At 43.4% G+C, this 25,629-nt stretch overlaps 1 long non-coding RNA gene across 2 annotated transcripts in view; it reads left to right on the forward strand.

The window, feature by feature from the left end:
- LOC125963367 (uncharacterized) overlaps positions 1-25,629 on the forward strand; it is a 136,560-nt gene that overhangs the window by 85,809 nt on the left and 25,122 nt on the right. For both annotated transcript variants that reach the window (XR_007475232.1, XR_007475233.1), the window contains exon 2: positions 23,763-23,785. This is a non-coding gene — a long non-coding RNA (uncharacterized LOC125963367). The remainder of the gene's footprint in view (positions 1-23,762; positions 23,786-25,629) is intronic.

The following is a 25,629-nucleotide window of genomic DNA, read 5'->3' on the forward strand; positions in this document are numbered from 1 at the left end:
AATCCTATCACTGCGGCGTTTATGCCCCTGTACTAATGCTTGATTCTCTTTCAGAGACATAGCAATCCATAGGTTTTAAGATACTTACTAGTCAGGTACATTATAAGGCGTTAAACATGGGGTTTTGAGTCCATTACGTTGAGGAAGGAGTAGCACTTGTCTATTACATATTTGGCTAAAGGAACTTTATCTGTGCTCATTTCAATCTCTGGTTTTATGCAGCACCCCAACTCACCTTTCCCCTTAAGCAAGCATAAGTTGCTTTTCTAAATTTGAGACCCTGTTCTCTTTTGTAATCCAGTTCCTGTGTAGCCAAGTTTACATTCCGTGTATTAGTGATATCTTATGATGTTTCTTTTTCTGTGTGACTTATTTCAGTTAGAATCATCATACCTGAATCCACTCATTATGCTGCTACGGGCCTAATGACATAGATGTCATTGCTGAGTGATATTGCATTGTACGTAAGTACCACAACTTCTTTATCCATTTTTCACTTTCTGTGATATTGAACTTGTACCATAAACGAGGTTCTTGTAATAAGAGCCGTACCAAATTTTGGAGTGGCTGTGTCTTTTTGATTTTAATTTCCCTAAGCTCTAGGACCATAAGTGGAATTGCCCTAGGCTCTGTTGCTTTGTTTTTTAGATGTTTCAGGAAACACCATACACTTCTCCTAAGTGGCTGTTGGCAATTTTCATCTCGCCCATCAGCATAACAAGGCTCCCAGTTCTCCATGGCCTGTCCTGCCTTTCTGGATTTTACACTTTTTTCAGATGGCCCTTTTGACCGCGGGGAAGTGAGACTTCATTTTAGTGCAGATTTCCTTTGCAAGCTTGCTTGGTTGACCAAAAAGAGCGTATGCGTTTTTTCCTGAATATATTCAGGAAAAAACGCATACACCCTTTTTGACCAAGTGCATCATTGTGGACGTTCTGTCTCTTTTCCTATGCTTTAAATGCAATTCCAGTCTACCTCCTGAAATCGGTTTCCTGCAATTCTGCCCCGCTTTCAAGTCCTCTTGGCAGCCTTACTTCAGTATATTTTTGGACGATAGCTGTCATTTATAACTCTGCAGTTTTGTGAATTACAGTGCCCCTGAGCTCCTTTCTTCAACTCGCTTTCTTGTTAGCTGACCGCAACACCGCAGGATTGCTTCAGTCCCTAATCTGGTTTCGGCACTGCACGCTGAGCCTTTGGTTAATTCCTCCTCCTGGTGGTAAATGAGTGTTAAAATTGCCCGTCCAGACACCTCCAGCTAGTCTCTCATTGGTCCTCCCTATCCCTGTTCATCTTCCGCAGAAATTGCAAACTGGGCCAAACAGGAGGTTAAAGGCACTGACTCTCCAAGTCGGGAGAGTGTTAGTAAAGCGTCTGGAATGTTGCACCCGAGTACCAGGGGACGAAAACTGAGACATATTTGAACACGTCTCCCGATCACACGGTTGATCATCCTCTGGGTTCCACATGCATGTTTCAGCTGAAGGAAGAATCCCTTAAACCTGGAGAGTTGAGACCCGTGGAATGGGTACCATGCAATATGACTTCAAAGGGTCTTCATTTGCTCACCGAACCTCTCCAATCCTATCACTGCTGCGTTTATGCCCCTGTACACACGGTTGATTGTCTTTCAGAGACATAACAATCCATAGGTTTTAAGATACTTACTAGTCAGGTACATTCATTGGTGTTTAATATGGGGTGTTGAGTCCATTTCGTTGAGCAAGGAGTAGCTCTTGTCTATTACATATTTGGCTTAAGGAACTTTATCTGTGCTCATTTCAATCTCTGGTTTTATGCAGCACCCCAACTCACCTTTCCCCTTAAGCAAGCATAAGTTGGTTTTCTAAATTTGAGACCCTGTTCTCTTTTGTAATCCAGTTCCTGTGTAGCCAAGTTTACATTCCGTGTATTAGTGATATCTTATGATGTTTCTTTTTCTGTGTGACTTATTTCACTTAGATTCATCATACCTGAACCCACTCATTTTCTGCTACAGCCTGTTGACAGAGATTTCATTGCTGAGTGATATTGCATTGTACGTAAGTACCACAACTTCTTTATCCATTTTTCATTTTCTGCTATATTGAACTTGTACCATAAACGAGGTTCTTGTAAACAGAGCCGTCCCAAAATTTGGGGTGGCTGTGTCTTTTTGATTTTAATTTCCCTAAGCTATAGGACCATAAGTGGAAGTGCCCTAGGCTCTGTTGCTTTGTTTTTTAGATGTTTCAGGAAACACCATACACTTCTCCCCAGTGGCTTTTGGCAATTTACATCCCGCCCATCAGCATAACAAGGCTCCCAGTTCTCCATAGCCTGTCCTGCCTTTCTGGATTTTACACTTTTTTCAGATGGCCCTTTTGAGCAGGGGGAAGTGAGACTTCATTGTAGTGCAGATTTCCTTTGCAAGCTTGCTTGGTTGGCCAAAAACGGCGTATATGTTTTTTCCTGAATATATTCAGGAAAAAACGCATATGCCCTTTTTGGCCAAGTGCATCATTGTGGACGTTCTGCCTCTTTTCCTATGCTTTAAATGCAATTCCAGTGTACCTCCTGAAATTGGTTTCCTGCAATTCTGCCCCACTTTCAAGTCCTCTTGGCAGCCTTACTTCAGTATATTTTTGGATGATAGAGCTGTCATTTATAACTGTGCAGGTGTGTGAATTACAGTGCCCCTGAGCTCCTTTCTTCAACTCGCTTTCTTGTGAGCTGGCCACAACACCGCAGTTTTGCTTCAGGCACTAATCTGGTTGCGGCACGGCACGCTGAGCCGTTGGTTAATTCCTATTCCTGGTGGGAAATGAGAGTTAAATTTGCCCGTCCAGACACCTCCAGCTAGTCTCTCATTGGTTCTCCCTATTCCTGTTCATCTTCCGCAGAAATTGCAAACTGGGCCAAACAGGAGGTTAAAGGCACTGACTCTCCAAGTCGGGAGAGTGTTAATAAAGCGTCTGGAATGTTGCACCCCAGTACCAGGGCATGAAAACTCAGACATATTTGAACACGTCTCCCGATCACAGGGTTGATCATACTCTGGGTTCCACATGCATGTTTTAGCTGAAGGAAGAATCCCTTAAACCTGGAGAGTTGAGACCCGTGGAATGGGTACCATGAAATATGACTTCAAAGGGTCTTCATTTGCTCACCGAACCTCTCCAACCCTATCACAGCTGCGTTTTTGCCCCTGTACACACGCTTGATTCTCTTTCGGAGACATAGCAATCCATAGGTTTTAAGATACTTACTAGTCAGGTACATTCTTAGGCGTTTAATATGGGGTGTTGAGTCCATTTCGTTGAGCAAGGAGTAGCTCTTGTCTGTTACATATTTGGCTTAAGGAATTTTATCAGTGCTCATTTCAGTCTCTGGTTTTATGCAGCACCCCAACTCATCTTTCCCCTTAAGCAAGCATAAGTTGGTTTTCTAAATTTGAGACCCTGTTCTGTTTTGTAATCCACTTCCTGTGTATCCAAGTTTACATTCCGTGTATTAGTGATATCTTATGATGTTTCTTTTTCTGTGTGACTTATTTCAGTTAGAATCATCATACCTGAATCCACTCATTATGCTGCTACGGGCCTGATGACATAGATTTCATTGCTGAGTGATATTGCATTGTACGTAAGTACCACAACTTCTTTATCCATTTTTCACTTTCTGCGAAATTGAACTTGTACCGTAAAGGAGGTTCTTGTAAACAGAGCCGTCCCAAACTTTGGGGTGGCTGTGTCTTTTTGATTTTAATTTCCCTAAGCTATAGGACCATAAGTGGAAGTGCCCTAGGCTCTGTTGCTTTGGTTTTTATATATTTCAGGAAACACCATACACTTCTCCCTAGTGGCTGTCGGCAATTTACATCCCGTCCATCAGCATAACAAGGCTCCCAGTTCTCCATGGCCTGTCCTGCCTTTCTGGATTTTACACTTTTTTCAGATGGCCCTTTTGACCGGGGGGAAGTGAGACTTCATTATAGTGCAGATTTCCTTTGCAAGCTTGCTTGATTGGCCCAAAAGGGCGTATGCGTTTTTTCCTGAATATATTCATGAAAAAACGCATACGCCCTTTTTGGCCAAGTGCATCATTGTGGACGTTCTGCCTCTTTTCCTATGCTTTAAATGCAATTCCAGTCTACTTCCTGAAATCGGTTTCCTGCAATTCTGCCCCGCTTTCAAGTCCTCTTGGCAGCCTTACTTCAGTATATTTTTGGACGATAGCTGTCATTTATAACTCTGCAGGTTTGTGAATTACAGCGCCCCTGAGCTCCTTTCTTCAACTCGCTTTCTTGTGAGCTGGCCGCAACACCGCAGGATTGCTTCAGGCCCTAATCATGGTCTGGCACGGCACGCTGAGCCTTTGGTTAATTCCTCTTCCTGGTGGGAAATGAGAGTTAAATTTGCCCGTCCAGACACCTCCAGCTAGTCTCACATTGGTTCTCCCTATTCCTGTTCATCTTCCGCAGAAATTGCAAACTGGGCCAAACAGGAGGTTAAAGGCACTGATTCTCCAAGTCAGGAGAGTGTTAGTAAAGCGTCTGGAATGTTGCACCGGACTACCAGGGGACGAGAACTGAGACATATTTGAACACGTCTCCCGATCACACGGTTGATCATACTCCGGGTTCCACATGCATGATTTAGCTGAAGGAAGAATCCCTTAAACCTGGAGAGTTGAGACCCGTGGAATGGGTACCATGCAATATGACTTCAAAAAGTCTTCATTTGCTCACCGAACCTCTCCAATCCTATCACTGCTGCGTTTATGCCCCTGTACACACGCTTGATTCTCTTTCGGAGACATAGCGATCCATAGGTTTTAAGATTCTTACTAGTCAGGTACATTCTTAGGCGTTTAATATGGGGTGTTGAGTCCATTTCATTGAGCAAGGAGTAGCTCTTGTCTATTCCATATTTGGCTTAACGAACTTTATCTGTGCTCATTTCAATCTCTGGTTTTATGCAGCACCCCAACTCACCTTTCGCCTTAAGAAAGCATAAGTTGGTTTTCTAAATTTGAGACCCTGTTCTGTTTTGTAATCCAGTTCCTGTGTAGCCAAGTTTACATTCCGTGTATTAGTGATATCTTATGATGTTTCTTTTTCTGTGTGACTTATTTCAGTTAGAATCATCATACCTGAATCCACTCATTATGCTGCTACGGGCCTGATGACATAGATTTCATTGCTGAGTGATATTGCATTGTACGTAAGTACCACAACTTCTTTATCCATTTTTCGCTTTCTGTGAAATTGAACTTGTACCGTAAACGAGGTTCTTGTAAACAGAGCTGTCCCAAACATTGGGTTGGCTGTGTCTTTTGATTTTAATTTCCCTAAGCTATAGGACCATAAGTGGAAGTGCCCTAGGCTCTGTTGCTTTGTTTTAGATGTTCCAGGAAACACCATACACTTCTCCTGAGTGGCTGTTGGCAATTTACATCCCGCCCAACAGCATAACAAGGCTCCCAGTTCTCCATGGCCTGTCCTGCCTTTCTGGATTTTACACTTTTTTCAGATGGCCCTTTTGACTGGGGGGAAGTGAGACTTCATTGTAGTGCTGATTTCCTTTGCAAGCTTGCTTTGTTGGCCTAAAAGGGCGTATGCTTTTTTTCCTGAATATATTCAGGAAAAAAAGCATACGCCCTTTTTGGCAAGTGCATCATTGTCGACGTTCTGCCTCTTTTCCTATGCTTTAAATGCAAATCAAGTCTACCACCTGAAATCGGTTTCCTGCAATTCTGCCCCGCTTTCAAGTCTTCTTGGCAGCTTTACTTCAGTATATTTTTGGACGATAGCTGTCATTTATAACTCTGCAGGTTTGTGAATTACAGTGCCCCTGACCTCCTTTCTTCAATTCGTTTTCTTGTGAGCTGGCCGCAACACCGCAGGATTGCTTCAGGCCCTAATATGGTTCCGGCACGGCACGCTGAGCCTTTGGTTAATTCCTCGTCCTGGTGGGAAATGAGAGTTAAATTTGCCCGTCCAGACACCTCCAGCTAGTCTCTCATTGGTTCTCCCTATTCCTGTTCATCTTCCGCAGAAATTGCAAACTGGGCCAAACAGGAGGTTAAAGGCACTGACTCTCCAAGTCGGGAGAGTGTTAGTAAAGCATCTGGAATGTTGCACCCGAGTACCAGGGTACGAGAACTGAGACATATTTGAACACGTCTCCCGATCACATGGTTGATCATACTCTGGGTTCCACATGCATGTTTTAGCTGAAGGAAAAATCCCTTAAACCTGGAGAGTTGAGACCCGTGGAATGGGTACCATGCAATGTGACCTCAAAGGGTCTTCATTTACTCACCGAACCTCTCCAATCCTATCACTGCTGCGTTTATGCCCCTGTACACACGCTTGGTTCTGTTTTGGAGACATAGCAATCCATAGGTTTTAAGATACTTACTAGTCAGGTACATTCTTAGGCGTTTAATATGGGGTGTTGAGTCCATTTCGTTGAGCAAGGAGTAGCTCTTGTCTATTCCATATTTGGCTTAAGGAACTTTATCTGTGCTCATTTCAATCTCTGGTTTTATGCAGCACCCCAACTCACCTTTGCCCTTAAGCAAGCATAAGTTGGTTTTCTAAATTTGAGACCCTGTTCTGTTTTGTAATTCAGTGCCTGTGTAGCCAAGTTTACATTCCGTGTATTAGTGATATCTTATGACGTTTCTTTTTCTGTGTGACTTATTTCAGTTAGAATCATCATACCTGAATCCACTCATTATGCTGCTATGGGCCTGATGACATAGATTTCATTGTTGAGTGATATTGCATTGTACGTAAGTACCACAACTTCTTTATCCATTTTTCACTTTCTGTGATATTGAACTTGTACCGTAAACGAGGTTCTTGTAAACAGAGCTGTCCCAAACTTTGGGGTGGCTGTGTGTTTTTGATTTTAATTTCCCTAAGCTATAGGACCATAAGTGGAAGTGCCCTAGGCTCTGTTCCTCAGTTTTTTAGATGTTTCAGGAAACACCATACACTTCTCCTGAGTGGCTGTTGGCAATTTACATCCCGCCCATCAGCATAACAAGGCTCCCAGTTCTCCATGGCCTGTCCTGCCTTTCTGGATTTTACACTTTTTTCAGATGGCCCTTTTGACCGTGGGGAAGTGAGACTTCATTGTAGTGCAGATTTCCTTTGCAAGCTTGCTTGGTTGGCCAAAAAGGGCATATGTGTTTTGTCCTGAATATATTCAGGAAAAAACGCATACGCCCTTTTTGGCCAAGTGCATCATTGTGGACGTTCTGCCTCTTTTCCTATGCTTTAAATGCAATTCCAGTCTACCTCGTGAAATCGGTTTCCTGCAATTCTGCCCCGCTTTCAAGTCCTCTTGGCAGCCTTACTTCAGTATATTTTTGGACAATAGCTGTCATTTATAACTCTGTAGGTTTGTGAATTACAGTGCCCCTGAGCTCCTTTCTTCAACTCGCTTTCTTGTGAGCTGGCCGCAACACCGCAGGATTGCTTCAGGCCCTAATCTGGTTCCGGCACGGTATGCTGAGCCTTTGGTTAATTCCTCTTCCTGGTGGGAAATGAGAGTTAATTTCGCCCGTCCAGACACCTCCAGCTAGTCTCTCATTGGTCCTCCCTATTCCTGTTCATCTTCCGCAGAAATTGCAAACTGGGCCATACAGGAGGTTAAAGGCACTGACTCTCCAAGTCGGGAGAGTGTTAATAAAGCGTCTGGAATGTTGCACCCGAGTAACAGGGTACGAGAACTGAGACATATTTGAAAACGTCTCCCACTCACACGGTTGATCATACTCTGGGATCCACATGCATGTTTTAGCTGAAGGAAGAATCCCTTAAACCTGGAGAGTTGAGACCCGTGGAATGGGTACCATGCAATGTGACTTCAAAGGGTCTTCATTTGCTCACCAAACCTCTCCAATCCTATCACTGCTGCGTTTATGCCCCTGTACACACGCTTGATTCTCTTTCGGAGACATAGCAATCCATAGGTTTTAAGATACTTACTAGTCAGGTACATTCTTAGGCATTTAATATGGGGTGTTGAGTCCATTTCGTTGAGCAAGGAGTAGCTCTTGTCTTTTACATAATTGGCTTAAGGAACTTTATCTGTGCTCATTTCAATCTCTGGTTTTATGCAGCACCCCAACTCATCTTTCCCCTTAAGCAAGCATAAGTTGGTTTTCTAAATTTGAGACCCTGTTCTGTTTTGTAATTCAGTGCCTGTGTAGCCAAGTTTACATTCCGTGTATTAGTGATATCTTATGACGTTTCTTTTTCTGTGTGACTTATTTCAGTTAGAATCATCATACCTGAATCCACTCATTATGCTGATACGGGCATGATGACATAGATTTCATTGCTGAGTGATATTGCATTGTACGTAAGTACCACAACTTTTTTATCCATTTTTCTCTTTCTGCGATATTGAACTTGTACCGTAAACGAGGTTCTTGTAAACAGAGCTGTCCCAAACTTTGGGGTGGCTGTGTCTTTTTGATTTTAATTTCCCTAAGCTATAGGACCATAAGTGGAAGTGCCCTAGGCTCTGTTCCTCAGTTTTTTAGATGTTTCAGGAAACACCATACACTTCTCCTGAGTGGCTGTTGGCAATTTACATCCCGCCCATCAGCATAACAAGGCTCCCAGTTCTCCATGGCCTGTCCTGCCTTTCTGGATTTTACACTTTTTTCAGATGGCCCTTTTGACCGTGGGGAAGTGAGACTTCATTGTAGTGCAGATTTCCTTTGCAAGCTTGCTTGGTTGGCCAAAAAGGGCATATGTGTTTTGTCCTGAATATATTCAGGAAAAAACGCATACGCCCTTTTTGGCCAAGTGCATCATTGTGGACGTTCTGCCTCTTTTCCTATGCTTTAAATGCAATTCCAGTCTACCTCCTGAAATCGGTTTCCTGCAATTCTGCCCCGCTTTCAAGTCCTCTTGGCAGCCTTACTTCAGTATATTTTTGGACAATAGCTGTCATTTATAACTCTGCAGGTTTGTGAATTACAGTGCCCCTGAGCTCCTTTCTTCAACTCGCTTTCTTGTGAGCTGGCCGCAACACCGCAGGATTGCTTCAGGCCCTAATCTGGTTCCGGCACGGTATGCTGAGCCTTTGGTTAATTCCTCTTCCTGGTGGGAAATGAGAGTTAATTTCGCCCGTCCAGACACCTCCAGCTAGTCTCTCATTGGTCCTCCCTATTCCTGTTCATCTTCCGCAGAAATTGCAAACTGGGCCATACAGGAGGTTAAAGGCACTGACTCTCCAAGTCGGGAGAGTGTTAATAAAGCGTCTGGAATGTTGCACCCGAGTACCAGGGTACGAGAACTGAGACATATTTGAAAACGTCTCCCACTCACACGGTTGATCATACTCTGGGATCCACATGCATGTTTTAGCTGAAGGAAGAATCCCTTAAACCTGGAGAGTTGAGACCCGTGGAATGGGTACCATGCAATGTGACTTCAAAGGGTCTTCATTTGCTCACCAAACCTCTCCAATCCTATCACTGCTGCGTTTATGCCCCTGTACACACGCTTGATTCTCTTTCGGAGACATAGCAATCCATAGGTTTTAAGATACTTACTAGTCAGGTACATTCTTAGGCGTTTAATATGGGGTGTTGAGTCCATTTCGTTGAGCAAGGAGTAGCTCTTGTCTTTTACATAATTGGCTTAAGGAACTTTATCTGTGCTCATTTCAATCTCTGGTTTTATGCAGCACCCCAACTCATCTTTCCCCTTAAGCAAGCATAAGTTGGTTTTCTAAATTTGAGACCCTGTTCTGTTTTGTAATTCAGTGCCTGTGTAGCCAAGTTTACATTCCGTGTATTAGTGATATCTTATGACGTTTCTTTTTCTGTGTGACTTATTTCAGTTAGAATCATCATACCTGAATCCACTCATTATGCTGCTACGGGCATGATGACATAGATTTCATTGCTGAGTGATATTGCATTGTACGTAAGTACCACAACTTTTTTATCCATTTTTCTCTTTCTGCGATATTGAACTTGTACCGTAAACGAGGTTCTTGTAAACAGAGCTGTCCCAAACTTTGGGGTGGCTGTGTCTTTTTGATTTTAATTTCCCTAAGCTATAGGACCATAAGTGGAAGTGCCCTAGGCTCTGTTCCTCAGTTTTTTAGATGTTTCAGGAAACACCATACACTTCTCCTGAGTGGCTGTTGGCAATTTACATCCCGCCCATCAGCATAACAAGGCTCCCAGTTCTCCATGGCCTGTCCTGCCTTTCTGGATTTTACACTTTTTTCAGATGGCCCTTTTGACCGTGGGGAAGTGAGACTTCATTGTAGTGCAGATTTCCTTTGCAAGCTTGCTTGGTTGGCCAAAAAGGGCATATGTGTTTTGTCCTGAATATATTCAGGAAAAAACGCATACACCCTTTTTGGCCAAGTGCATCATTGTGGACATTCTGCCTCTTTTCCTATGCTTTAAATGCAATTCCAGTCTACCTCCTGAAATCGGTTTCCTGCAATTCTGCCCCGCTTTCAAGTCCTCTTGGCAGCCTTACTTCAGTATATTTTTGGACAATAGCTGTCATTTATAACTCTGCAGGTTTGTGAATTACAGTGCCCCTGAGCTCCTTTCTTCAACTCGCTTTCTTGTGAGCTGGCCGCAACACCGCAGGATTGCTTCAGGCCCTAATCTGGTTCCGGCACGGTATGCTGAGCCTTTGGTTAATTCCTCTTCCTGGTGGGAAATGAGAGTTAATTTCGCCCGTCCAGACACCTCCAGCTAGTCTCTCATTGGTCCTCCCTATTCCTGTTCATCTTCCGCAGAAATTGCAAACTGGGCCATACAGGAGGTTAAAGGCACTGACTCTCCAAGTCGGGAGAGTGTTAATAAAGCGTCTGGAATGTTGCACCCGAGTACCAGGGTACGAGAACTGAGACATATTTGAAAACGTCTCCCACTCACACGGTTGATCATACTCTGGGATCCACATGCATGTTTTAGCTGAAGGAAGAATCCCTTAAACCTGGAGAGTTGAGACCCGTGGAATGGGTACCATGCAATGTGACTTCAAAGGGTCTTCATTTGCTCACCAAACCTCTCCAATCCTATCACTGCTGCGTTTATGCCCCTGTACACACGCTTGATTCTCTTTCGGAGACATAGCAATCCATAGGTTTTAAGATACTTACTAGTCAGGTACATTCTTAGGCGTTTAATATGGGGTGTTGAGTCCATTTCGTTGAGCAAGGAGTAGCTCTTGTCTTTTACATAATTGGCTTAAGGAACTTTATCTGTGCTCATTTCAATCTCTGGTTTTATGCAGCACCCCAACTCATCTTTCCCCTTAAGCAAGCATAAGTTGGTTTTCTAAATTTGAGACCCTGTTCTGTTTTGTAATTCAGTGCCTGTGTAGCCAAGTTTACATTCCGTGTATTAGTGATATCTTATGACGTTTCTTTTTCTGTGTGACTTATTTCAGTTAGAATCATCATACCTGAATCCACTCATTATGCTGCTACGGGCATGATGACATAGATTTCATTGCTGAGTGATATTGCATTGTACGTAAGTACCACAACTTTTTTATCCATTTTTCTCTTTCTGCGATATTGAACTTGTACCGTAAACGAGGTTCTTGTAAACAGAGCTGTCCCAAACTTTGGGGTGGCTGTGTCTTTTTGATTTTAATTTCCCTAAGCTATAGGACCATAAGTGGAAGTGCCCTAGGCTCTGTTCCTCAGTTTTTTAGATGTTTCAGGAAACACCATACACTTCTCCTGAGTGGCTGTTGGCAATTTACATCCCGCCCATCAGCATAACAAGGCTCCCAGTTCTCCATGGCCTGTCCTGCCTTTCTGGATTTTACACTTTTTTCAGATGGCCCTTTTGACCCGGGGGAAGTGAGACTTCATTGTAGTGCAGATTTCCTTTGCAAGCTTGCTTGGTTGGCCAATAAGGGCATATGCGTTTTTTCCTGAATATATTCAGGAAAAAACGCATACGCCCTTTTTGGCCTAGTGCATCATTCTCGACGTTCTGCCTCTTTTCCTATGCTTTAAATACAATTCCAGTCTACCTCCTGAAATCGGTTTCCTGCAATTCTGCCCCGCTTTCAAGTCCTCTTGGCAGCGTTACTTCAGTATATTTTTGGACGATAGCTGTCATTTATAACTCTGCAGGTTTGTGAATTACAGTGCCCCTGAGCTCCTTTCTTCAACTCGCTTTCTTGTGAGCTAGCCGCAACACCGCAGGATTGCTTCAGGCCCTAATCTGGTTCCGGCACGGCACGCTGAGCCTTTGCTTAATTCCTCTTCCTGGTGGGAAATGAGAGTTAAATTTGCCCGTCCAGACATCTCCAGCTAGTCTCTCATTGGTTCTCCCTATTCCTGTTCATCATCCGCGGAATTTGCAAACCGGGCCAAACAGGAGGTTAAAGGCACTGACTCTCCAAGTCGGGAGAGTGTTAGTAAAGTGTCTAGAATGTTGCACCCGAGTACCAGGGGACGAGAACTGAGACATATTTGAACATGACTCACGATTACACGGTTGATCATAGTCTGGGTTGCAAATGCATGTTTAGCTGAAGGAAGAATCCCTTAAACCTGGAGAGTTGAGACCCGTGGAATGGGTACCATGCAATATGACTTCAAAGGGTCTTCATTTGCTCACCGAACCTCTCCAATCCTATCACTGCTGCGTTTATGACCCTGTTCTCACGCTTGATTCTCTTTCAGAGACATAGCAATCCATAGGTTTTAAGATACTTACTAGTCAGGTACATTATTAGGCGTTTAATATGGGGTTTTGAGTCCATTTCGTTGAGCAAGGAGTACCTCTTGTCTATTACATATTTGGCTTAAGGAAATTTATCTGTGCTCATTTCAATCTCTGGTTTTATGCAGCACCCCAACTCACTTTTCCCCTTAAGCAAGCATAAGTTGCTTTTCTATATTTGAGACCCTGTTCTGTTTTGTAATCCAGTGCCTGTGTAGCCAAGTTTACATTCCGTGTATTAGTGATATCTTATGATGTTTCTTTTTCTGTGTGACTTATTTCAGTTAGAATCATCATACCTGAATCCACTCATTATGCTGCTACGGGCCTGATGACATAGATTTCATTGCTGAGTGATATTGCATTGTACGTAAGTACCACAAATTCTTTATCCATTTTTCACTTTCTGCAATATTGAACTTGTACTGTAAACGAGGTTCTTATAAACAGAGCCATCCCAAACTTTTGGGTGGCTGTGTCTTTTTGATTTTAATTTCCCTAAGCTGTAGGACCATAAGTGGAAGTGCCCTAGGCTCTGTTGCTTTGTTTTTTAGATGTTTCAGGAAACACCATACAATTATCCGGAGTGACTGTTGGAAATTTACATCCCGCCCATTAGCATAACAAGGCTCCCAATTCTCCATGGCCTGTCCTGCCTTTCTGGATTTTACACTTTTTTCAGATGGCCCATTTGACTGGGGGGAAATGAGACTTCATTGTAGTGCAGATTTCCTTTGCAAGCTTGCTTGGTTGGCGAAAATGTGCGTATGCTTTTTTTCTTGAATATATTCAGGAAAAAACGCATACGCCCTTTTTGCCCAAGTGCATCATTGTGGACGTTCTGCCTCATTTCCTATGCTTTAAATGCAATTCCAGTCTACCTCCTGAAATCGGTTTCCTGCAATTTTGCCCCGCTTTCAAGTCCTTTTGGCAGCCTTACTTCAGTATATTTTTGGACGATAGCTGTCCTTTATAACTCTGCAGGTTTGTGAATTACAGTGCCCCTGAGCTCCTTTCTTCAGCTCGCTTTCTCCTGAGGTGGCCGCAACACCGCAGGATTGCTTCAGGCCCTAATCTTGTTCCGGCACGGCACGCTGAGCCTTTGGTTAATTCCTCTTCCTGGTGGGAAATGAGAGTTAAATTTTCCCGTCCGGACACCTCCAGCTAGTCTCTCATTGGTTCTCCCTATTCCTGTTCATCTTCCGCGGAATTTTCAAACTGGGCCAAACAGGAGGTTAAAGGCACTGACTCTCCAAGTCGGGAGAGTGTTAGTAAAGCATCTGGAATTTTGCAACCGATTACAAGGGGACGAGAACTGAGACATATTGGAACACGTCGCCCGATCACACTGTTGATCATACTCTGGGTTCCACATGCATGTTTTAGCTGAAGGAAGAATCCCTTAAACCTGGAGAGTTGAAACCCGTGGAATGGGTACCATGCAATATGACTTCAAAGGGTCTTCATTTGCTCACCGAACCTCTCCAATCCTATCACTGCTGCGTTTTTGCCACTGTACGCACGCTTGATTCTCTTTTGGAGACATAGCAATCCATAAGTTTTAAGATACTTACTAGTCAGCTACATTCTTAGGCGTTCAATATGGGGTGTTGAGCCCATTTCGTTGAGCAAGGAGTAGTTCTTGTCTATTACATATTTGGCTTAAGGAACTTTATCTGTGCTCATTTCAATCTCTGGTTTTATGCAGCACCCCAACTCACCTTTCCCCTTAAGCAAGCATAAGTTGGTTTTCTACATTTGAGACCCTGTTCTGTTTTGTAATCGAGTTCCTGTGTAGCCAAGTTTACATTCCGTGTATTAGTGATATCTTATGATGTTTCTTTTTCTGTGTGAATTATTTCAGTTAGAATCATCATACCTGAATCCACTCATTATGCTGCTACGGGCCTGATGACATAGATTTCATTGCTGAGTGATATTGCATTGTACGTAAGTACCACTTCTTGTTTATCCATTTCTCACTTTCTGCGATATTGAACTTGTACCGTAAATGAGTTTCTTGTAAACAGAGCCGTCCCAAACTTTTGGGTGGCTGTGTCTTTTTGATTTTAATTTCCCTAAGCTATAGGACCATAAGTGGAAGTGCCCTAGGCTCTGTTGCTTTGTTTTTTAGATGTTTCAGGAAACACCATACACTTCTCCCGAGTGGTTGTTGGCAATTCACATCCCGCCCATCAGCATAACAAGGCTCCCAGTTCTCCATGGCCTGTTCTGCCTTTCTGGATTTTACACTTTTTTCAGATGGCCCTTTTGTCCGGGGGGAAGTGAGACTTCATTGTAGTGCAGATTTCCTTTGCAAGCTTGCTTGGTTGGCCAAAAAGGGCGTATGCGTTTTTTCCTGAATATATTCAGGAAAAAACGCATACGCCAATTTTGGCCAAGTGCATCATTGTGCACGTTCTGCCTCTTTTCCTATGCTTTAAATGCAATTCCAGTCTACCTCCTGAAATCGGTTTCCTGCAATTCTGCCCGGCTTTCAAGTCCTCTTGGCAGCCTTACTTCAGTATATTTTTGGACGATAGCTGTCATTTATAACTCTGCAGGTTTGTGAATTACAGTGCCCCTGACCTCCTTTCTTCAAATTGCTTTCTTGTGAGCTGACCGCAACACCGCAGGATTGCTTCAAGCCCTAATCTGATTCCGACATGGCACGCTGAGCCTTTGGTTAATTCCCCTTCCTGGTGGGAAATGAGAGATAAATTTGCCCGTCCAGACACCTCCAGCTAGTCTCTCATTGGTTCTCCCTATTCCTGTTTATCTTCCGCAGAAATTGCAAACTGGGCCAAACAGGAGGTTAAAGGCACTGACTCTCCAAGTCGGGAGAGTGTTAGTAAAGCGTCTGGAATGTTGCACCCGAGTACCAGGGGACGAGAACTGAGACATATTTCAACACGTCTCCCGATCACACGGTTGATCATACTCTGGGTTCCACATGCATGTTTTAGCTGAAGGAAGAATCCCTTAAACCTGGAGAGTTGAGACCCGTGGAATGGGTACCATGCAATATGACTTCAAAGGGTCTTCATTTGCTCACCGAACCTCTCCAATCCTATCACTGCTGCGTTTATGCCCCTGTACACACGGTTGATTCTCTTTTGGAGACATAGCAATCCATAGCTTTTAAGATACTTACTAGTCAGGTACATTCTTAGGTGTTTAATATGTGGTGTTGAGTCTATTTCGTTGAGAAAGGAGTAGCTCTTGTCTATTCCATATTTGGCTTAAGGAACTTTATCTGTGCTCATTTCAATCTCTGGTTTTATGCAGCACCCCACCTCACCTTTCCCCTTAAGCAAGCATAAGTTTGTTTTCTAAATTTGAGACCCTGTTCTGCTTTGTAATCCAGTTCCTGTGTAGCCAGGTTTACATTCCGTGTATTAGTGATATCTTATGATGTTTCTTTTTCTGTGTGACTTATTTCAGTTAGAATCATCATACCTGAATCCACTCATTATGCTGCTACGGGCCTGATTACATAGATTTCATTGCTGAGTGATATTGCATTGTACGTAAGTACCACAACTTCTTTATCCATTTTTCACTTTCTGCGATATTGATTATGTACCGTAAACGAGGTTCTTGTAAACAGAGCCATCCCAAACTTTGGGGTGGCTGTGTCTTTTTGATTTTAATTTCCCTAAGCTATAGGACCAGAAGTGGAAGTGCCCTAGGCTCTGTTGCTTTGTTTTTTAGATGTTTCAGGAAACACCATACACTTCTCCCAAGTGGCTGTTGGCAATTTACATCCTGCCCATCAGCATAACAAGGCTCCCAGTTCTCCATGGCCTGTCCTGCCTTTCTGGATTTTACACTTTTTTCAGATGGCCCTTTTGACCCGGGGGAAGTGAGACTTCATTGTAGTGCAGATTTCCTTTGCAAGCTTGCTTGGTTGGCCAAAAAGGGCGTATGCGTTTTTTCCTGAATATATTCAGGAAAAAACGCATACGCCCTTTTTGGCCAAGTGCATCATTGTTGACGTTCTGCCTCTTTTCCTATGCTTTAAATGCAATTCCAGTCTACCTTCTGAAATCGGTTTCCTGCAATTCTGCCCCGCTTTCAAGTCCTCTTGGCAGCCTTACTTCAGTATATTTTTGGACTATAGCTGTCATTTATAACTCTGCAGTTTTGTGAATTACAGTGCCCCTGAGCTCCTTTCTTCAACTCGCTTTCTTGTGAGCTGGCCGCAACACCGCAGGATTGCTTCAGGCCCTAATCTGGTTCCGGCACGGCACACTGAGCCTTTGGTTAATTCCTCTTCCTGGTCGGAAATGAGAGTTAAATTTGCCCGTCCAGACACCTCCAGCTAGTCTCTCATTGGTTCTCCTTATTCCTGTTCATCTTCCGCAGAAATTGCAAATAGGGTTAAACAGGCGGTTAAAGGCACTGACTCTCCAAGTCAGGAGAGTGTTAGTAAAGCATCTGGAATATTGCACCCGAGTACCAGGTGACAAAAACTGCGACATATTAGAACACATCTCCCAATCACATGGTTGATCATACTCTGGGTTCCACATGCATGATTTAGCTGAAGGAAGAATCCCTTAAACCTGGAGAGTTGAGACCCTTGGAATGGTACCATGCAATATGACATCAAAGGGTCTTCATTTGCTCACCGAACCTCTCCAATCCTATCACTGCTGGGTTTGTGCCCCTGTACACACGCTTGATTCTCTTTCAGAGACATAGCAATCCATAGCTTTTAAGATACTTACTAGTCAGGTACATTCTTAGGCGTTTAATATGGGGTGTTGAGTCCATTTCGTTTAGCAACGAGTAGCTCTTCTCTGTTACATATTTGGCTTAAGGGACTTTATCTGTGCTCATTTCAATCTCTGGTTTTATGCAGCACCCCAACTCACCTTTCCCCTTAAGCAAGCATAAGTTGGTTTTCTAAATTTGAGACCCTGTTCTGTTTTGTAATCCAGTTCCTGTGTAGCCAAGTTTACATTCCGTGTATTAGTGATATCTTATGATGTTTCTTTTTCTGTGTGACTTATTTCAGTTAGAATCATCATACCTGAATCCACTCATTATGCTGCTACGGGCCTGATGACATAGATTTCATTGCTGAGTGATATTTCATTGTACGTAAGTACCACAACTTCTTTATCCATTTTTCACTTTCTGCGTTATTGAACTAGTTCCGTAAACGAGTTTCTTTTAAACGGAGCCATCCCAAATTTAGGGGTGGCTGTGTCTTTTTGATTTTAATTTCCCTAAGCTATAGGGCCATAAGTGGATGTGCCCTAGGCTCTGTTGCTTTGTTTTTTAGATGTTTCAGGAAACACCATACACTTCTCCCGAGTGGCTGTTGGCAATTTACATCCCGCCCATCAGCATAACAAGGCTCCCAGTTCTCCATGGCCTGTCCTGCCTTTCTGGATTTTACACTTTTTTCAGATGGCCCTTTTGACCGGGGGGAAGTGAGACTTCATTGTAGTGCAGATTTCTTTTTCAAGCTTGCTTGGTTGGCCAAAAAGGGCGTATGCGTTTTTTCCTGAATATATTCAGGAAAAAACGCATACGCCCTTTTTGGCCAAGTGCATCATTGTTGACGTTCTGTCGCTTTTCCTATGCTTTAAATGTAATTCCAGTCTACCTCCTGAAATAGGTTTCCTGCAATTCTGCCCAGCTTTCAAGTCCTCTTGGCAGCCTTACTTCAGTATATTTTTGGACGATAGCTGTCATTTATAACTCTGCAGGTTTGTGAATTACAGTGCCCCTGAGCTCCTTTCTTCAACTCGCTTTCTTGTGAGCTGGCCGCAACACCGCAGGATTGCTTCAGGCCCTAATCTGGTTCCGGTACGGCACACTGAGCCTTTGGTTAATTCCTCTTCCTGGTGGGAAATGAGAGTTAAATTTGCCCGTCCAAACACCTCCAGCTAGTCTCTCATTGGTCTTCCCTATTCCTGTTCATCTTCCGCAGAAATTGCAAACTGGGCCAAACAGGAGGTTAAAGGCACTGACTCTCCAAGTCGGGTGAGTGTTAGTAAAGCATCTGGAATGTTGCACCCGAGTACCAGGGGACGAGAACTGAGACATATTGGAACACGTCTCCCGATCACATGGTTGATCATACTCTGGGTTCCACATGCATGATTTAGCTGAAGGAAGAATCCCTTAAACCTGGAGAGTTGAGACCCGTGGAATGTGTACCATGCAATATGATTTCAAAGGGTCTTCATTTGCTCACCGAACCTCTCCAATCCTATCACTGCTGCGTTTATGCCCCTGTACACACGCTTGATTCTCTTTCGGAGACATAGCAATCCATAGCTTTTAATATACTTACTAGTCAGGTACATTCTTAGGCGTTTAATATGGGGTGTTGAGTCCATTTCGTTGAGCAAGGAGTAGCTCTTGTCTATTCCATATTTGGCTTAAGGAAATTTATCTGTGCTCATTTCAATCTCTGGTTTTATGCAGCACCCCAACTCACCTTTCCCCTTAAGCAAGCATAAGTTGGTTTTCTAAATTTGAGACCCTGTTCTGTTTTGTAATTCAGTTTCTGTGTAGCCAACTTTACATTCCATGTATTAATGATATCTTATGATGTTTCTTTTTCTTGTGACTTATTTCAGTTAGAATCATCATACCTGAATCCACTCATTATTCTGCTACGGGCCTGATGAAATAGATTTCATTGCTGAGTGATATTTCATTGTACATAAGTACCACAACTTCTTTATCCATTTTTCACTTTCTGCGATATTGAACTAGTCCCGTAAACGAGTTTCTTTTAAACGGAGCCGTCCCAAATTTAGGGGTGGCTGTGTCTTTTTGATTTTAATTTCCCTAAGCTATAGGGCCATAAGTGGATGTGCCCTAGGCTCTGTTGCTTTGCTTTTTAGATGTTTCAGGAAACACCATACACTTCTCCCGAGTGGCTGTTGGCAATATACATCCCGCCCATCAGCATAACAAGGCTCCCAGTTCTCCATGGCCTGTCCTGCCTTTTTGGATTTTACACTTTTTTCAGATGGCCCTTTTGACCGGGGGCAAGTGAGACTTCATTGTAGTGCAGATTTCCTTTGCAATCTTGCTTGGTTGGCCAAAAATGGTGTATGCGTTTTTTCCTGAATATATTCAGGAAAAAACGCATACGAAATTTTTGGCCAAGTGCATCATTTTGGACGTTCTTCCTCTTTTCCTATGCTTTAAATGCAATTCCAGTCTACCTCCTGAAATCGGTTTCCTGCAATTCTGCCCCGCTTTCAAGTCCTCTTGGCAGCCTTACTTCAGTATATTTTTGGACGATAGCTGTCATTTATAACTCTGCAGGTTTGTGAATTACAGTGCCCCTGAGCTCCTTTCTTCAACTCGCTTTCTTGTGAGCTGCCCGCAACACCGCAGGATTGCTTCAGGCCCTAATGTGTTTCCGGCATGGCACGCTGAGCCTTTGGTTAATTCCTCTTCCTGGTGGGAAATGAGAGTTAAATTTGCCCGTCCAGACACCTCCAGCTAGTCTCTCATTGGTCCTCCCTATTCCTGTTCATCTTCCGCAGAAATTGCAAACTGGGCCAAACAGGAGGTTAAAGGCACTGACTCTCCAAGTCGGGAGATTGTTAGTAAAGCATCTGGAATGTTGCACCCGAGTACCAGGGGACGAAAACTGAGACATATTTGAACACGTCTCCTGATCACACGGTTGATCATACTCTGGGTTCCACATGCATGTTTCAGCTGAAGGAAGAATCCCTTAAACCTGGAGAGTTGAGACTCGTGGAATGGGTACCATGCAATATGACTTCAAAGGGTCTTCATTTGCTCACCGAACCTCTCCAATCCTATCACTGCTGGGTTTATGCCCCTGTACACATGCTTGATTCTCTTTCGGAGACATAGCAATCCCTAGCTTTTAAGATACTTACTAGTCACGTACATTCTTAGGCGTTTAATATGGGGTGTTGAGTCCATTTCGTTGAGCAAGGAGTAGCTCTTGTCTATTCCATATTTGGCTTAAGGAACTTTATCTGTGCTCATTTCAATCTCTGGTTTTATGCAGCACCCCAACTCACCTTTCCCCTTAAGCAAGCATAAGTTGGTTTTCTTCATTTGACACCCTGTTCTGTTTTGTAATTCAGTTTCTGTGTAGCCAAGTTTACATTCCATGTATTAGTGATATCTATGATGTTTCTTTTTCTGTGTGACTTATTTCAGTTAGAATCATCATACCTGAACCCACTCATTTTCTGCTACAGGCCTGTTGACAGAGATTTCATTGCTGAGTGATATTGCATTGTACGTAAGTAGCACAAATTCTTTATCCATTTTTCACTTTCTGCGATATTGAACTTGTACCATAAACGAGGTTCTTGTAAACAGAGCCGTCCCGAACTTTGGGGTGGCTGTGTCTTTTTGATTTTAATTTCCCTAAGCTATAGGACCATAAGTGGAAGTGCCCTAGGCTCTGTTGCTTTGTTTTTTAGATGTTTCAGGAAACACCATACACTTCTCCCTAGTGGCGGTTGGCAATTTACATCCCGCCCATCAGCATAACAAGGCTCCCAGTTCTCCATGGCCTGTCCTGCCTTTCTGGATTTTACACTTTTTTCAGATGGCCCTTTTGACCGGGGGGAAGTGAAACTTCATTGTAGTGCAGATTTCCTCTGCAAGTTTGCTTGGTTCGCCAAAAAGGGCGTATGCTTTTTTTCCTGAATATATTCAGGAAAAAACGCATACGCCCTTTTTGGCCAAGTGCATCATTGTCCACGTTCTGCCTCTTTTCCTATGCTTTAAATGCAATTCCAGTCTACCTCCTGAAATCGGTTTCCTGCAATTCTGCCCCGCTTTCAAGTCCTCTTGGCAGCCTTACTTCAGTATATTTTTGGACGATAGCTGTCATTTATAACTCTGCACGTTTGTGAATTACAGTGCCCATGAGCTCCTTTCTTCAACTCTCTTTCTTGTGAGCTGGCCACAACACCGCAGGATTGCTTCAGACCCTAATCTGGTTCCAGCACGGCACGCTGAGCCTTTGGTTAATTCCTCTTCCTGGTGGGAAATGAGAGTTAAATTTGCCCGTCCAGAAACGTCCAGCTAGTCTCTCATTGGTTCTCCCTATTCCTGTTCATCTTCCGCAGAAATTGCAAACTGGGCCAAACAGGAGGTTAAAGGCACTGACTCTCCAAGTCGGGAGAGTGTTAGTAAAGCGTCTGGAATGTTGCACCCGAGTACCAGGGGACGAAAACTGAGACATATTTGAACACGTCTCCCGATGACACGGTTGATCATACTGTGGGTTCCACATGCATGTTTCAGCTGAAGGAAGAATCCCATAAACCTGGAGAGTTGAGACCCGTGGAATGGGTACCATGCAATATGACTTCAAAGGGTCTTCATTTGCTCACCGAACCTCTCCAATCCTATCACTGCTGCGTTTATGCAACTGTACACACGCTTGATTCTCTTTCGGAGACATAGCAATCCATAGGGTTTAAGATACTTACTAGTCAGGTACATTCTTAGGCGTTTAATATGGGGTGTTGAGTCCATTTCGTTGAGCAAGGAGTAGCTCTTCTCTGTTACATATTTGGCTTAAGGAACTTTATCTGTGCTCATTTCAATCTCTGGTTTTCTGCAGCACCCCAACTCACCTTTCCCCTTAAGCAAGCATAAGTTGGTTTTCTTCATTTGAGACCCTGTTCTGTTTTGTAATTCAATTTCTGTGTAGCCAAGTTTACATTCCATGTATTAGTGATATCTTATGATGTTTCTTTTTCTGTGTGACTTATTTCAGTTAGAATCGTCATACCTGAATCCACTCACTATGCTCCTACGGGCCTGATGACATAGATTTCATTGCTGAGTGATATTGCATTGTACGTAAGTACCACAACTTCTTTATCCATTTTTCACTTTCTGCGATATTGAACTTGTACCATAAACAAGGTTCTTGTCAACAGAGCCGTCCCAAACTTTGGGGTGGCTGTGTCTTTTTGATTTTAATTTCCCTAAGCTATAGGACCATCAGTGGAAGTGCCCTAGGCTCTGTTGCTTTGTTTTTTAGATGTTTCAGGAAACACCATACACTTCTCCCAAGGGGCTGTTGGCAATTTACATCCCGCCCATCAGAATAACAAGGCTCCCAGTTCTCCATGGCCTGTCCTGCCTTTCAGATTTTACACTTTTTTCAGATGGCCCTTTTGACCAGGGGGAAGTGAGACTTCATTGTAGTGCAGATTTCCTTTGCAAGCTTGCTTGGTTGGCCAAAAAGGGCGTATGCGTTTTTTCCTGAATATATTCAGGAAAAAACGCATACGCCCTTTTTGTCCAAGTGCATCATTGTGGACGTTCTGCCTCTTTTCCTATGCTTTAAATGCAATTCCAGTCTACCTCCTGAAATCTGTTTCCTGCAATTCTGCCCCGCTTTCAAGTCCTCTTGGCAGCCTTACTTCAGTATATTTTTGGACGATAGCTGTCATTTATAACTCTGCAGGTTTGTGAATTACAGTGCCCCTGAGCTCCTTTCTTCAACTCGCTTTCTTGTGAGCGGGCCGCAACACCGCAGGATTGCTTCAGGCCCTAATCTGGTTCCGGCACGGCACGCTGAGCCTTTGGTTAATTCCTCTTCCTGGTGGGAAATGACAGTTAAATTTGCCCGTCCAGACACCTCCAGCTAGTCTCTCATTGCTCCTACCTATTCCTGTTCATCTTCTGCAGAAATTGCAATCTGGGCCAAACAGGAGGTTAAAGGCACTGACTCTCCAAGTCAGGAGAGTGTTAGTAAAGCGTCTGGAATGTTGCACCCGAGTACCAGTGGAGGAAAACTGAGACATATTTGAAAACGTCTCCTGATCACACGGTTGATCATACTCTGGGTTCCACATGCATGTTTCAGCTGAAGTAAGAATCCCTTAAACCTGGAGAGTTGAGATCCGTGGAATGGGTAGCATGTAATATGACTTCAAAGGGTCATTCTTTGCTCACCGAACCTCTCAAATCCTATCACTGCTGCGTTTATGCCCCTGTACACATGCTTGATTCTCTTTTGGAGACATAGCAATCCATAGGTTTTAAGATACTTACTAGTCATGTACATTCTTAGGCGTTTAATATGGTGTGTTGAGTCCATTTCGTTGAATAAGGAGTAGCTCTTGTCTGTTACATATTTGGCTTAAGGAACTTTATCTGTGTTCATTTCAATCTCTGGTTTTATGCTGCATCCCAACTCACCTTTCCCCTTAAGCAAGCATAAGTTGGTTTTCTAAATTTGAGACCCTGTTCTGTTTTGTAATCCAGTTCCTCTGTAGCCAAGTTTACATTCCATGTATTAGTGATATCTTATGATGTTTCTTTTTCTGTGTGACTTATTTCAGTTAGAATCATCATACCTGAATCCACTCTATGCTGTTACGGGCCTGATGACGTAGATTTCATTGCTGAGTGATATTGCATTGTATGTAAATACCACAACTTCTTTATCCATTTTTCACTTTCTGCGATATTGAACTTGTACCGTAAACGAGGTTCTTGTAAACAGAGCCGTCCCAAACTTTGGGGTGGCTGTGTCTTTTTGATTTTAATTTCCCTAAGCTATAGGACCATAAGTGGAAGTGCCCTAGGCTCCGTTGCTTTGTTTTTTAGATGTTTCAGGAAACACCATACACTTCTCCCGAGTGGCTGTTGGCAATTTACATCCCGCCCATCAGCATAACAAGGCTCCCAGTTCTCCATGGCCTGTCCTGCCTTTCTGGATTTTACACTTTTTTCAGATGGCCCTTCTGACCGGGGGAAGTGAGACTTCATTGTAGTGCAGATTTCCTTTGCAAGCTTGCTTGGTTGGCCAAAAATGGTGTATGCGTTTTTTCCTGAATATATTCAGGAAAAAACGCATACGAAATTTTTGGCCAAGTGCATCATTTTGGACGTTCTTCCTCTTTTCCTATGCTTTAAATGCAATTCCAGTCTACCTCCTGAAATCGGTTTCCTGCAATTCTGCCCCGCTTTCAAGTCCTCTTGGCAGCCTTACTTCAGTATATTTTTGGACGATAGCTGTCATTTATAACTCTGCAGGTTTGTGAATTACAGTGCCCCTGAGCTCCTTTCTTCAACTCGCTTTCTTGTGAGCTGCCCGCAACACCGCAGGATTGCTTCAGGCCCTAATGTGGTTCCGGCATGGCACGCTGAGCCTTTGGTTAATTCCTCTTCCTGGTGGGAAATGAGAGTTAAATTTGCCCGTCCAGACACCTCCAGCTAGTCTCTCATTGGTCCTCCCTATTCCTGTTCATCTTCCGCAGAAATTGCAAACTGGGCCAAACAGGAGGTTAAAGGCACTGACTCTCCAACTCGGGAGAGTGTTAGTAAAGCATCTGGAATGTTGCACCCGAGTACCAGGGGACGAAAACTGAGACATATTGGTACACATCTCCTGATCACACGGTTGATCATACTCTGGGTTCCACATGCATGTTTCAGCTGAAGGAAGAATCCCTTAAACCTGGAGAGTTGAGACTCGTGGAATGGGTACCATGCAATATGACTTCAAAGGGTCTTCATTTGCTCAACGAACCTCTCCAATCCTATCACTGCTGCGTTTATGTCCCTGTAAACACGCTTGATTCTCTTTCGGAGGCATAGCAATCCATAGGTTTTAAGATACTTACTAATCAGGTACATTCTTAGGCGTTTAATATGGGGTGTTGAGTCCATTTCGTTGAGCAAGGAGTAGCTCTTGTCTATTACATATTTGTCTTAAGGAACTTTATCTGTGCTCATTTCAATCTCTGGTTTTATGCAGCACCCCAACTCACATTTCCCCTTAAGCAAGCATAAGTTGGTTTTCTAAATTTGAGACCCTGTTCTCTTTTGTAATCCAGTTCCTGTGTAGCCAAGTTTACATTCCGTGTATTAGTGATATCTTATGATGTTTCTTTTTCT

Source organism: Orcinus orca, unplaced genomic scaffold (assembly GCF_937001465.1).
Source record: "Orcinus orca unplaced genomic scaffold, mOrcOrc1.1 scaffold_50, whole genome shotgun sequence".
Taxonomy (NCBI): Eukaryota; Metazoa; Chordata; class Mammalia; order Artiodactyla; family Delphinidae; genus Orcinus; species Orcinus orca.